This window comes from Arachis stenosperma, chromosome 5, assembly GCF_014773155.1.
Source record: "Arachis stenosperma cultivar V10309 chromosome 5, arast.V10309.gnm1.PFL2, whole genome shotgun sequence".
In the NCBI taxonomy this organism is placed as follows: Eukaryota; Viridiplantae; Streptophyta; class Magnoliopsida; order Fabales; family Fabaceae; genus Arachis; species Arachis stenosperma.
In genome coordinates this window covers 112,325,851-112,339,943 of record NC_080381.1, presented here as the reverse complement: position 1 = coordinate 112,339,943, position 14,093 = coordinate 112,325,851, and positions in this window count along the sequence as shown.

The window sequence follows — 14,093 nt, the reverse complement described above, 5'->3', positions numbered from 1 at the left end:
TATTGCTAAATGATAATATTGGATGAAAACATATCTTAATGTTAAATGTTTGTCGCCTATATATTGGATTTAATGAAAAATTGAATCACTAATTTTTCTTTTGTGCTAACTGCTGCAATGATCATTTATGTGAATAGCAAGCAGCCAAGCAATCATTTCACTGGGTTTATGCAAAACCATAAGGTAGATATTTTCATGATAACATCATTACATAAAAATAACATTATAGATTATCAGATGAATTGATATATTTGACTAAATATATTTAATTAATTATCTAAAAATTTATAATATTATTTTTATATAAAGATATCATGTATGAGTATTTCTCAAACGAAAAACCTTATGTCTATCAATGAAGATCGAGTATCAGAGAAAAGTTAACTAATAATAATATAAAATTTTTCTTTTCTTTCTTGCTGTTTGCTTCTTTTTCAACACGTAGAAATCGTCTAATATTAAAAATATAATATAAAATGTGCTCTACATTATTGTTGTACAGTTTTCATTTTTTTTAAATCATGAAAAAGTATATGAAATCAAGACGTTATCAGACAAAAACTAAACAAAATCACATTAATTTATATTAATTATTAATTTTAATTTTTTTAAATTTAAAATTAAAAAATTTAAAAATTGATTAAGTAAACCTAATTAAAACCTATAAAAACATTCTTTTTATCTCTCACATTAATATATCCACCTCCAACAATTACACACACAGACCTCTCTCTTTCACCAATGCTGTTGGAAGTGCCGACGACTTCCATACTCTCCGCGACACCCTCAACAAACGCATTCAAGACAACTACTTCAACAGAAAGTTCACCTCCCGTTTGTTATACTTGTTTTTTTTTTTTTTTTGGGTTAATTTTCAATCTCTTTTTCAATGTTTTTTCTCTATTTCTTTTTTTTTTACTTTTCCAAAAGGAATAGCAGTATTGCATCAGAAAATAGAAACCTATTATTCCATACAAGATCCATGGAACTAGCTTTTATTATTATTAAGCGGCAACAACTGTCCTTGTAGTATGAAAGGAGTAGCCTCGTGCCATGTTTGGATAGCTAGATTGTGTTTGCTCCTTTTCTTCTCTTTCGCTTCATCTCAATTACAAAAATATAAAAAAACATTCGTTTAATATGAAAAAATAAATCCTGCTAATACTTAACAAAAAAAATATTCAGTTATATTTTAGTAAAAATAATTAAATATCTATAAAATTTAAAAAAATTATGAAATTCTTAAAGAAATAGAGACATTTGCATTTGTAATACAAAAAAATTCGAAAAAAATATAAAAGAACATCCATTTAATATGAAAAAGAAACATTCTGATATTTCGCAGAAAAAACATCCATATATATTAACTCGTAGAGATTTTGAATTCATCCAAAGATATTTGGCTAATTTTTTACTAATACTTTTTGGTTTCCTAGCATTATTCTTAAATCATTGATCTATATACTTAGAACGAAAATTATAAATTTGATAAAAGTAATAAAAGAAAAATTTGCCAGTCATTTATAGCTTATGTTGTACAGTTTTTATTCTTTTAATATGATTAATGTTCATTATTAATATTTATTTTTATTATTTTTTATTTTTTATATATAAAAATGATAAAAAAATAGAATAAATTAAATAATTTTTAATAAATTTTATGTGTGTTGTTGAAATAGAGAATATAAAAAAAATTAAGTGATCCGCAGATTAATTTTAAAATTTTTAGCCTATAACAACTTTGAACTCTAAACACTTTTTAAAAATTTGACCCTATTAATTATAAAATTTTTTTATTCTTCTAATCTTATAAAATAAGGCCAAATCCTATAAAGCCAACCATATATGTTAATACTTAATCACACCTCAGATACATTATATATACATACAGGAAAGATTAACCCATATGTTTACTTTATCTCGGAATCAACCGAGATGTGACATGCATGCTGACCAAAATAAACGTATCAATGCATCTCATATATGTGATTATTCATCTTAGAGTCACAACTTTTGAGAAATACAAATTTAAATGTTTACCTTCAAAATTTATATAATTTGTTACGATTTAGATCTCAGTTGAAATTAAAATTTTTTTATATATAAAAAGAAGGCATAAATTTTATTTTTATGTAAAAAAGTGTAAAATTTTTAAATTATAAATTTTTAATATAAATTTTAGATAAATATAATTTAAATTAATGATTTAATTTAATCAAATAAACGTGTGTAAATTATGAGTTGTGTTCATGTTCTGGGTTGAGCTGTATGACCCGGGCTGATTGACGACATGTCGATCGACCTCTTCAGGTCAGGATTATCCGATCTCTTCTCAAAGAGTTCGACCAAAGCACCAGAGGAGCCTAAAAAGGGCCCAAATAGAAGAACATGACCCAAGTCCAAAGGCAGTCCAAGCCTAGGAAGATAAGGGTGGTTCCCTTAAAGATGAAGATAACTCTACTCAAAGATAAGATAAGATAACTACCTTATCTTCAGAAAGGTCACTCCACACCATTATAAATACACTAGAGCACCCAGGTATAACTCATACTCTGATTCTACTAAAAACATGCTTAATACCCTTGCTAACTTAAGCATCGGAGTTCCTTGCAGGTACCACCACCTTCCGGTGACGAAGGATCAGCACCACCACCAAGTCCAACAAGTCGGACACGGCGGCTCCGGCCACCATCATCAAGTCGGACACAACAGCTCCGACCAGTACAGAAGATCTCGTCCGAGATTGACCTACAATTTCAGGTAACCCTCAAAACATTGGCGCCGTTGCCGGGGAACCTGGAAGTCATTCTCTCATCATGGCGGACAACCTTGACAACGACCACGACTCTGATCTAGAGAACAGGACGCTGCATAAGAACACGGACGCTACACCCAAAGATGCATCTCAACCAAATAAAGACAAGAATTCATCAAGTACAGAAATCATGGAGGCACTTCAAGCTCAACAAGATCGCCTCAAACAGCTCGAAAAAGAGGCCAAACATCAACGAGAAGTCGAGAGGAATCTTCGGAAGGAAACTAGGCGACGCCGAGAGATAGAGGAAAAGCTCCTAAAGCTCGAAGTCGAACTCAAAACCAAGACTACTCGATCCAGTCATGAAGAATGCCCCCACAAAGATCAAGACCCATTCACTAAAGAGATCATGAAAGCCAAAGTCCCAAAGGACTTCAAAGCTCCCGATATGACGTTGTACGACGGCACATCAGATCCAACCATCACCTCAGGAATTTCAGAAGCAGAATGTATCTCACTGACGCTTCAGACGCTATTCGTTGCAAAGCCTTCCCGACTACCTTAACAAAGACGACAATTAAGTGGTTCGACACTCTGCCTCCCAGATCCATCACAAGTTTTGATGACTTAGCCAAAAAATTTCTTGCTAGATTCTCCATACATAAGGACAAAGCCAAACACGCTCTGAGCCTATTAGGAATCAAGCAAGGAGATCGGGAGAGTCTTCAAAGCTACGTGGAAAGATTCAACAAAGCATGCTTAGACATACAAAGTCTACCAATAGAAGCAGCCATTATGGGTCTCATCAATGGCCTGCGAGAAGGACCCTTTAGTCACTCCATATCAAAGAAACATCCAACATCTCTAAATGAAGTGCAGGAACGAGCCAAAAAGTACATTAACATGGAGGAAAACTCTTGAGTAGGAGAGACCTCAAAATCCATATTCTCCTACTCCTCCCGGGATAAGGATAAAGAATCCAAGAAAAAAGAAGATCAATACAGCGAGAAGCCTAAAAAATACAACAATTACACCCCCTCCTTCGAGTGTTTCTTGTGGATGTTTACCGAGAAGTATGCCATACCGAGAAGATCCCACCATCTCGTCCACTCAAAAGCAAGAAAGGAGGAGGAAATAGGACAGAATACTGTGAATATCACCAAATCTATGGACATCCTACCAATGAGTGTTTCAACATAAAACATGTTATTGAGAAATTGGTAAGAGAAGGACGACTAGATCGGTGTTTAGCCAACAAATCGGATGAGCCCCGAAAAAGAAGAAGGGACGAAGAGGTCGGACGAGGAGAATGACCACCTTGCACCCCGGAGAGGCACGCTCACATGATAAACGAAGGATTTGCAGGAGGGGAGATCTCAAAATCATCTCGCAAAAGGCACCTTAAAGAAATATATCATGTCGAGGGAGGAGAAGGATCACCTAACCTTCCTACTATTACTTTCACCCAAGAGGACACGGCAAGCATCATCCCGTGACACGACGATCCTATGGTCATCACTGTCATATTGGCCAATACTAACCTCCACCGCGCACTGGTGGACCAAGGAAGTTCGGCGGACATCTTGTTTAAACCGGCTTTCGATAAATTTGGCCTACAAGAGAAAGAACTCAGAGCATATCCAAACAGCTTGTTTGGACTAGGAGACATTCCAATCCAACTGCTGGGATACATCTCACTACAGACAACCTTCGGAAAAGGAACCCGATCAAGGACACTCAACATAGACTACATTGTAGTCGATGTAAGCTCAGCCTACAACGTCATGATAGGCCGGACAACATTGAATCAGCTCGCAGCAGTAGTTTCAACTCCACATCTATGCATGAAATTCCTAACTCCAGAAGGATTGCTATGATAAAAGGAGATCAAAAAATAGCGCAACACTATTACAATGAATGTCTGAACCTTAGAGGCAAAGGAGAAGAAATCCACATTGTCGAGCTCGGGGGAGTTCGAGGTCGGGAAGAACTTCGCCCACAACCTGAGGGTGAAATTGAAGAAGTCCAGAACGGAGACACCCCGGACAAAACAACAAACATTGGGGCAACTTTGAAACAAGACACAAAAGGCCCTCTAATACAGTTCCTAAGGGATAATGCCGACCTCTTTGCTTGGAAAGCCGCAGACATGCCGGGCATAGACCCCAAATTAATGTGCCACAAGCTGGCAGTATACCCAGGATCTCGGCCAGTACAGCAAAAGCATAGGAAGCTTGGACTAGAAAGATTCCAAGCTGTGAAAGAACAGGTGCAGGCTCTACTAGAGGCAGGGTTCATAAGAGAGGTCAAGTACCCATTATGGCTAGCCAATGTTGTTTTAGTGAAAAAGTCAAATGGGAAGTGGCGGATGTGCATCGACTACACTGATCTCAACAAAGCCTGCCCAAAGGATCCCTATCCACTCCCAAGTATCGACACTTTAGTAGATGCCTCCTCCGGATACAAGTACCTCTCTTTCATGGACTTTATTCGGGATATAATCAAATCCTGATGTATCCCCCTTGTTCCGAGGGTTACCTGAAACTGTAGGTCGATCTCGGATGAGATCTTCTATGCTGGTCGGAGCCGACGTGTCCGACAGGTGTGTAGCGGCCGGAGCTAGTGTGTCCGACTTGTTGGACTTGGTGGTGGTGCTGATCCTTCGTCCCCGGAGGGTGGGGGGTACCTACAAGAGACTCCGATGCTTAAGTTAGCAAGGGTATTAAGCAGGTATTGAGTAGAATCAGAGTATGAGTTATACCTGGGTGCTCCAGTGTATTTATAATGGTGAGATGTGGCCTCCTGCGGATAAGATAAGTTAGCTATCTTATCTTATCTTTATCTTATCTTTAAGTGAGGTCATCTTTAAGGGAATCGCCTTTATCTCTACGGGCTTAGGCTGCCCTTGGATTTGGGGCGCGTTCCTCTATTTGGGCCCTTTGTTTGGGCTTTCCTGTGACTTGGCCGATCTCTTTGAGGAGAGGTCGGGTTGTCCTGACCTGAAGAGGTCGGTCGCTTTGTCTGTCGAGCATCCCGGGTCGGATAGCTCGACCCAGGGTATGAACAGTGCCCTTGCTTGAGCTCGGTCTTTTTTTTTAGGTCAAGTTTTTGACTTCGGTCCTTTCATGATGAAGCCGAACTCAAGCATTTTGTCGATTTCTTCTTTTTGTAGAATCTTTTGAATGTAGAACGTTTTCCTCTAAAGGCGCGCATTTTTATATCAGTGCTTTGCTTTGGGAACGTGGAAGGGTTTAGTACCTTCATTAATTGGTATTAATTGCCCCGTTTTCTCCTGTCTTTTATTTTGAATTTTCTCAATCAAAAACGGTTTCTCTTCTTCGCTCTTCTTCGTAACTTCTCCCTTTACTCTCTCATTTTTTTGTTTCTTTCGTAACTTCTTCCTACAATGTCTGTTCTGTCATTGCTCTCTGTGGAAGAGGGGTGATTACCAGATTTTCTCCTTTCTACCTTTGCGGTCTTTCGCTTCGAGGTTTTTCTTCTATTTCTCCAGGTTCGATTTTTCTTCCTCTGTTCCTTTTATATGTCGGTAGAAAGTTTAAATTTTGCTCAGAGAAAGTTGGGATCTTTCTGTTTTTACCATGCCTGTTTGTTTGCGTGTTCTGGATTTTCTTCGTTTTTTGGTGCGAGTCTTTTGCTTTTCTTGTTGCTTGAATCTTTTCTTAGGGCTTTTGCATATTGTCGCCGCTTCTGGTTGCGCCTTTGATGATGATTTTTGCTTGATTCTGAAAAAGTTTGCGTCTTTGATGATTTTTTGCTTGGTATTTTTGATGTTTGATAATGCTTTTTGCTGATAGACTGTAGAAAGGTGGTGACTTTGTGTTTTTGTTTTTGCTTCCTTTGTTTCCTTTGAGACTTTATTTTCTTTCTGATGAGTGCCGAGGCGTAAGCTGTAGAAATTTCTTGAATCCTTGCTTTGTTATTGCCTCCAAAGGATGCCCCAGGACTTTGGTTTAAGTCTTGGGATTTTCCTTTTCATGGTTTCATCATCTGAGAAGTATTGACCGAGTTGTTTTCTTCATATCCGAGATGTTTGTCGTAACCCCTATCTTCTTTTCTTACTTGTAGGATTTAGTTGGCCTCATGTCTTCTCGCAATAACATTGTAGAGATGTCTTCCAGAGTTCCCGAGGGGATGTCCAATTGGCTAGACTCCCTTGTTTTGTTGTGTGTTTCCGTTGTGGATGCTAAATTTTGCACAGAGCTAAGGAAGCGTCATAGGATTTGTGGTAACAATGCTCACGAGGGGGATTACGAGCTTGTTGCTCCTGATTCTGATGAGAGGGTTTGCTTTCTGACTTCCATTGAGAGGGAGCGTCCCTTCTTCTATGCCTATGAATACTTTTTCAGCCAGTTGAATGTTACTTTTCCTTTTACTGCTTTTGAAACCGACCTGTTGTGGTCGTGTAACATTGCTCCATCCCAGCTTCACCCAAATTCCTGGGGTTTTATTAAAATTTTCCAACTTCTCTATCGTGAACTAGATGTAACACCTTCTCAAACTCTTTTTCTTTACTTGTTTGTTTCCGCCAAGCCTAGCGGTTCTTCAAAAAAGAAAGCTTCTTGGGTTTCTTTCCGGTCCGCCCAGGGCCATAAAGTGTTTGCGATGTATGACGAGTCCTTTAAGGACTTCAAGAACTACTTCTTTAAAGTTCGAGCTGTCGAGGGGGCCCGCCCCTTTTTTCTTGATGAAAATGACGAGCCTGTTTTTCCTCTAGAGTGGCAAAAGAATGTAAGACTTCCACGTTACACATGGGAAATGCTTAGTGAGGTTGAGCGGGCCTTTGTAGTTGTTCTTGAAGATTTGTGGGGGAAGCCTCCCCATCTGGATACGAAGAGATTTTTGAGTGATCCATCTTTGGTTCGGGCTGCTTTGGGTATTGTCTGCTTTATTATTTTTATACTTGCTTTTCCGAGCTTTTTTCTTCTTCTATGTTGTAATCTGTCTTTTGTGGTTGATTTTGTATTCTTCAGAGATGTCGAAGAATAATGACTCTATGAAGGCCTTCAAGAAGGCGAAGAAGGCAACTACTGCTTTAAACATTTCGGCCAAGGCGGCCGGAGAGGGATCTTCCCAGGTTCCAGTTAAACCTCCTGTACCTAGTTCTCCCGGGCCAAGGAAAGCAATTCCTATTCCTCGGGTTCGCTTGGTCGATCCTCCGCAATCTTCTGCTGCAGCTCCTGGTGCCCCTCCTTGTAAGAAGCAAAAGTCATCCGAGCCCTTTAACCTGGATGCCCCAGATTTTGATGCTATCGAGTTTGTCGACCAGCAAATTACCCCCTATGGTGGGCTTTCTATGGACGATGTTTCTCTTCTTCAGCATCTGGATTTTATCACTAAAAGTAGTGTGAAGATGGCTCATATGGGTGCCGCTATATTCCGAACAATTCAGGGGATTCCGATTCATGCCACGAAATCCTTTATGGAAGAGGCCAAGTCGGAATTTGATCGAATCAAGGGTCTGAAGGAGGAGTTGGAGGTGAAGTTGGCGAAGGTGGAGAAGGAGCTGGAGGGTGAGAAGGCCAGCTCTATTGCCCTTGCTGCTTCTTTGAAGCTGGCCAAAGACATGGCATTGAAACATAAGGATAGCTATGTCTCGGCTTATAGGGAATTGATGCATCTTCGGGAGGATTTGGAAACAGCTCGGGTTAATTATGGTGAGCTTCAAGGTCACCTTGTGGGTAGCGTAACTGCTGCCTCCGAGAACCTGATGGAGCAGTTCTGGGTTGTTGCTCCTGATGCCGACTTGACTCTCATCAGCCTGGACAATGTCGTGAGGGATGGTAAGATTGTCCCTGATGACCAGGATGATGATGAGGCTGATCCTCCCCTAGTGCCTTCTCTTAAGGTGTCGACCTCCTCTGTTCCTCCCGTTACATCTGATCCGGATTGCCAGATTCTGAACCAGGATGATGGAACCGTAGATGCCGTGCTTCTTCAGACTCGTCCTCCTTCCCCTTGTCCTGACGCTGCCAAGAAGGCTCCAGATGTTTGGTGATCTCTTTCTGGATGTATAGTTGGCCCGGCTTGTGGGCTTTTAAAACTTTTCATTGACATTTCCTAGTTGCTTGTTTAGCAACTTTTTATTTTGAAAAACAAAAGGTAGCTCGCTTTCCCTTCACGGTAGGTTTTGGTGGCCTTCCGGGCCTTATAACTTTTGTGGAGTAACAGAGGTAGTTTTTTGACTTGGTATCTTTTCAGTTTTCTACTGATGTTTTGAAATCTTGTATCTCGACCTCTTCGGATTGCTTTGTTTTTTTGTTTGTAGCTTGGATCCTTTGAGGTTTGTGACTTATGGGTCCAACTTGTTTCTTGGTGGTTCTTTTGCACTGGTCCCCCTTTAAGTTATTTCTGTAATCCTCTTTTTTGGACCTTTGTCAGGTCTCTTCCAGGGATTACTTTGATAACTTTTTAGTGGCAGGAGTCCGATTTGGTTATGTCGGTCTCCTTTAAGTTATTTTTCGTAGTCCTCTTTCTTGAATCTTTGTCAGATCTCTTTTAGGCACTACTTGTATAACTTTTTTAGTGACAGGAGTCCGACTTGGTTATATCGGTCTCCTTTAAGTTATTTTTTGTAGTCCTCTTTCTTGGATCTTTTGTCAGATCTCTTTCAGGGACTAGTTTGATAACTTTTTAATGGTAGGAGTCTGACTTGGTTATATCGGTCTCCTTTAAGTTATTTTTTGTAGTCCTCTTTCTTGGATCTTTTGTCAGATCTTTTTCAGGGACTACTTTGATAACTTTTTAATGGTAGGAGTCCGACTTGGTTATATCGGTCTCCTTTAAGTTATTTTTTGTAGTCCTCTTTCTTGGATCTTTTGTCAGATCTCTTTCAGGGACTACTTTGATAACTTTTTAATGGTAGGAGTCCGACTTCGTTATATCGGTCTCCTTTAAGTTATTTTTTGTAGTCCTCTTTCTTGGATCTTTTGTCAGATCTCTTTCAGGGACTACTTGTATAACTTTTTAGTTTGGGGCTGACTTTGTTATGTCAGACCCTTCTAAGTTAAAGTAATCCTCTTTAATAGGGTTGGCCAGACCTCTTTCCAGGGTTTACTTATAACTTGGGTTGACTTGGTCCGACTTCTGAACGTCGGCCAGTCTTTAAGTTATTATATTAGCTATCCGTAAGACCTCTTCAGGTTCTTTTTTTGGATTGCTTTCGATAACTTCTTACATTATTCTGTGTTCATCCTTGCCGATTTGTAGAAAAATGGTTGGCGTCTTTAGATCTTCCTTTGGGTGAATCGCGTATTCACCTTTATCGGACGATTGTCTTTATCGTGGTCGCGCAGTGAATTTGTTTTTCACTTTCTGCCGACCTGTTGCTTTATAATCGGACGATGAATACTTCAGATTAATGCGTCTTGGAATCTTGTAGAATATCTAAATAAACTTTATTCAAAGAAAAAATGCAAATGTATACATGTGGGAATTTCCTTGTCCCTTTAAGCTGGGTATGATCTAGGTCTCGACATGGTGCCTCATTAAAAAACCTTTTCAGGAAAAAGAGCGCATCCATTTAGTGAGATCCTTTACCTTTTCTAACTGTAGTATCTTCTTAGGTTGCAGGCGTGCCATGATCGGGGAAGCTCTCGTCCATCAAGCTCGGATAGTCTGTAGTAGCCCTTCCCCAGTACTTCAATGACTCGGTAGGGTCCTTTCCAGTTTGCTGCCAGCTTTTCTTCTCCGGGTTGAGTTGTTTCAATGTCATTTCTGATTAGGATGAGATCATTCTCTGCAAAACTTCTCGGCACTACCTTTTGATTATATCTGGAAACCATTCGTCGCTTTAGAGCTTCTTCCCAGATCCGAGCTCTTTCTTGGATTTCGGGTAACAAGTCGAGCTCTTCTCTCTGAAGTTGGGAGTTTGCTTGTTCATTGTAGTGGACTACTCGGGGAGATCTTTTTTCGATTTCTATTGGAATCATTGCCTCCGCTCCGTATGCCAGTCGGAATGGTGATTCGTTTGTAGTAGAATGGGGGGTTGTTCGATACGCCCATAGGACTTGTGGAAGTTCCTCGGCCCAAGCTCCCTTTGCTTCTTGTAGCCTCCGCTGTAGTCCTGCCAATATAACTTTGTTGGCCGCTTCGGCTTGTCCATTGGCTTGGGGATGTTCGACGGAGGTGAACTGGTATTTTATGTTCAAGTCGGCCACCAATTTTCTGAAGCCTGCCTCTGTAAATTGGGTACCGTTGTCCGTGGTGATGGAGTATGGTACCCCGAAACTCTCGTAATAATGTTCCTATATAGGAATTTTTGACTTCTTTGAGCGGTGGCGTTGGCTAGGGGTTCTTCCTCGATCCATTTTGTGAAATAGTCTACTCCTACTATGAGGAATTTTACTTGTCCCGATCCCTGTGGGAAGGGTCCGAGAAGGTCGAGTCCCCATTTCACAAATGGCCAGGGTGAGGTCACGCTGATGAGCTTTTCTGGTGGGGCAATGTGAAAGTTGGCATGCTTCTGGCATGGTGGGCATGTCCTCACAAATTCTGTAGCCTCCTTTTGTAGAGTTGGCCAATAGAATCCCGTCCGGAGTATCTTTTTGGTGAGAGCTTGCGCTCCGAGATGATTACCACAAATGCCGCTGTGCATTTCCTCCAAGACTTCCTTTGTGTTAGAAGTCGGTACGCATTTTAGTAAAGGTGTTGATATCCCTCTTTTGTATAGTGTGTTGTTTATGATAGTGTAGTACTGTGCCTCCCTTTTCAGCCTCTTTACCTCCTTTTCATCTGTAGGGAGTGCTTCTGTTTTGAGGTAGTTTATTATGGGGGTCATCCATCCTTGATCCCGACCTATTATGGCTAGGACTTTTTCTTCTTCCGCTATTGACGGGTTCTGTAGTATCTCCTGGATGAGGCTTCTGTTGTTGCCCCCTGGTTTGGTGCTGGCTAATTTTGAAAGGGCGTCCGCTCGGGCATTTTGCTCACGAGGTATGTGGTAGATCCTATATTCCCCGAGTTGTCCGAGCTGTTCTTTAGTTTTATCCAAATATTTTTTCATGGTCGGATCTTTGGCTTGGTAGCTTCCTGTAATTTGTGAGGTGATGACTTGTGGGTCACTGTAGATGTTGAGTTTTCGAGCTCCAACCTCCCTAGCCAGCTTCAAACCTGCTAATAGTGCTTCGTATTCTGCCTGGTTGTTTGAGGCCGGGAATCCGAATTTAAGGGAGAGCTCAAGTTGAGATCCTAGGTTGCTTTCGATTATCACACCCGCACCGCTTCTTGTTTTATTCGAGGATCCGTCCATGTATATGTTCCATTCTATGGGGATTTCCGGGGTGTCTGTGAATTCTGCGATGAAGTCGGCCAGGTGTTGTGATTTGATGGCTGTCCGCGCCTCGTATTGGAGGTCGAACTCAGACAACTCGATTGCCCATTGTAGGATTCTTCCTGCTAGATCTGTTTTCTGCAATATCCCTTTTATGGGTTGGTTGGTCAGAACTTTAATGGTATGCGCTTGGAAATATGGGCGAAGCCGCCGGAATGTGAGGATCAGAGCGTAGGCAAACTTTTCTATTTTCTGGTAGTTCAGCTCAGATCCCTGTAGCGCTTTGCTAATGTAGTAGACGGGTTTTTGCCCATGTTTGTCTTCTCTGACTAGTGCTGAGGCTATTGCCCGACTCTCTACTGCGAGATATAATATGAGCGGTTCTCCTTCTCGTGGCCGAGATAGGATAGGTGGCCGTCCTAAGAACTCTTTGAAGTCTCGGAAGGCTTGCTCACATTCTGTCGTCCATTCGAACTGTTTTCCCTTTGTTAAAGTAGCATAGAAGGGAAGAGATCTTATCGCAGCTTCTGCTAAGAATCGGGATAGAGCGGACAGCCTCCCGTTGAGTTGTTGTACTTCTTTGACACAAGTTGGGCTCTTCATGTTGAGTATGGCTTGACACTTGTCTGGATTTGTTTCAATCCTCCTTTGTGTGAGCATGAAGCCCAAGAATTTGCCTGCTTCTACTGCGAAGGTGCATTTTGCGGGATTGAGCCGCATGTCGTGTTTTCTGATAGTGTAAAACACTTGAGCCAGGTCGGATAATAATGTATCTTTGCTTTGTGTCTTTATCAACATGTCGTCTACATAAACTTCCATGGTTTTCCCGATGTGATCTGAAAAAACTTTATTCATTAGCCTTTGATAAGTAACTCCTGCGTTCTTGAGACCGAAAGGCATCACGATGTAACAATAGTTTGCTTTCGGCATTAGGAACGAGGTCTTTTCTTGATTTGGCGGATACATGGGGATTTGGTTGTACCCTGAATACGCGTCCATGAACGAGAGATACTTATATCCTGATGAAGCATCTACTAGAGCGTCGATGCTTGGGAGTGGGTAAAGGTCTTTTGGGCAGGCTTTGTTGAGGTCGATGTAGTCGGTGCACATTCGCCACTTCCCATTTGACTTTTTCACCAAGACGACGTTTGCTAGCCATAGTGGGTATTTGACTTCCCTTATGAACCCGACCTCTAGTAGCGCCTGTACTTGTTCTTCTACAGCTTGAGCTCGTTCTGGTCCGAGTTTTCTTCGTCTTTGTTGTACTGGCCGGGATCCCGGGTAGACTGCCAATTTGTGGCTCATTAGTTCGGGATCAATGCCTGGCATGTCGGCAGCTTTCCATGCAAAGAGATCAACATTATATCGTAGGAACCGTATTAGTGATTCCTTTGTGTCTCCTTTCAGGATCGTGCCAATATTAGTTGTTTTATCCGAAGTGTCTCCGATCTGGACTCTTTCTACTTCTCCTTCGGGTCGTGGTCGAAATTCTTCTCACCTCTGAACTCCAACGAGCTCGATTGTGTGGAACTCTCCTCCTTCACCTCGGAGGTTTAGGCTTTCGTTATAACAGCGACGTGCCATCTTTTGATCTACCTTTATTGTAGCTGTCCCTTCCGTAGTTGGGAATTTCATACATAGATGTGGAGTTGAAACTATTGCGCCGAGTTGATTTAACGTTGTCCGACCTATTAAGGCATTGTAGGCTGAGCTTACGTCGACCACGATGTAGTCTATCTTGAGTGTTCTGGATTGGTTCCCCTTTCCGAAGGTTGTATGCAGCGATACGTATCCCAGCGGTTGAACTGGGGCATCTCCTAGTCCGAACAGGCTGTTCGGGTATGCTCTTAGCTCTTTTTCTTCTAGACCGAGTTTGTCGAAGGCAATTTTGAATAAGATGTCGGCAGAGCTTTCCTGGTCAATTAGTGTACGGTGAAGGTTGGCGTTTGTCAGTATGATCGTAATGTCCATGGGGTCGTCATGTCCCGAGATGATTCCGGATGTGTCTTCCTTGGTAAACGTGATTGCTGGGATGTCTGGGGCTTCCTT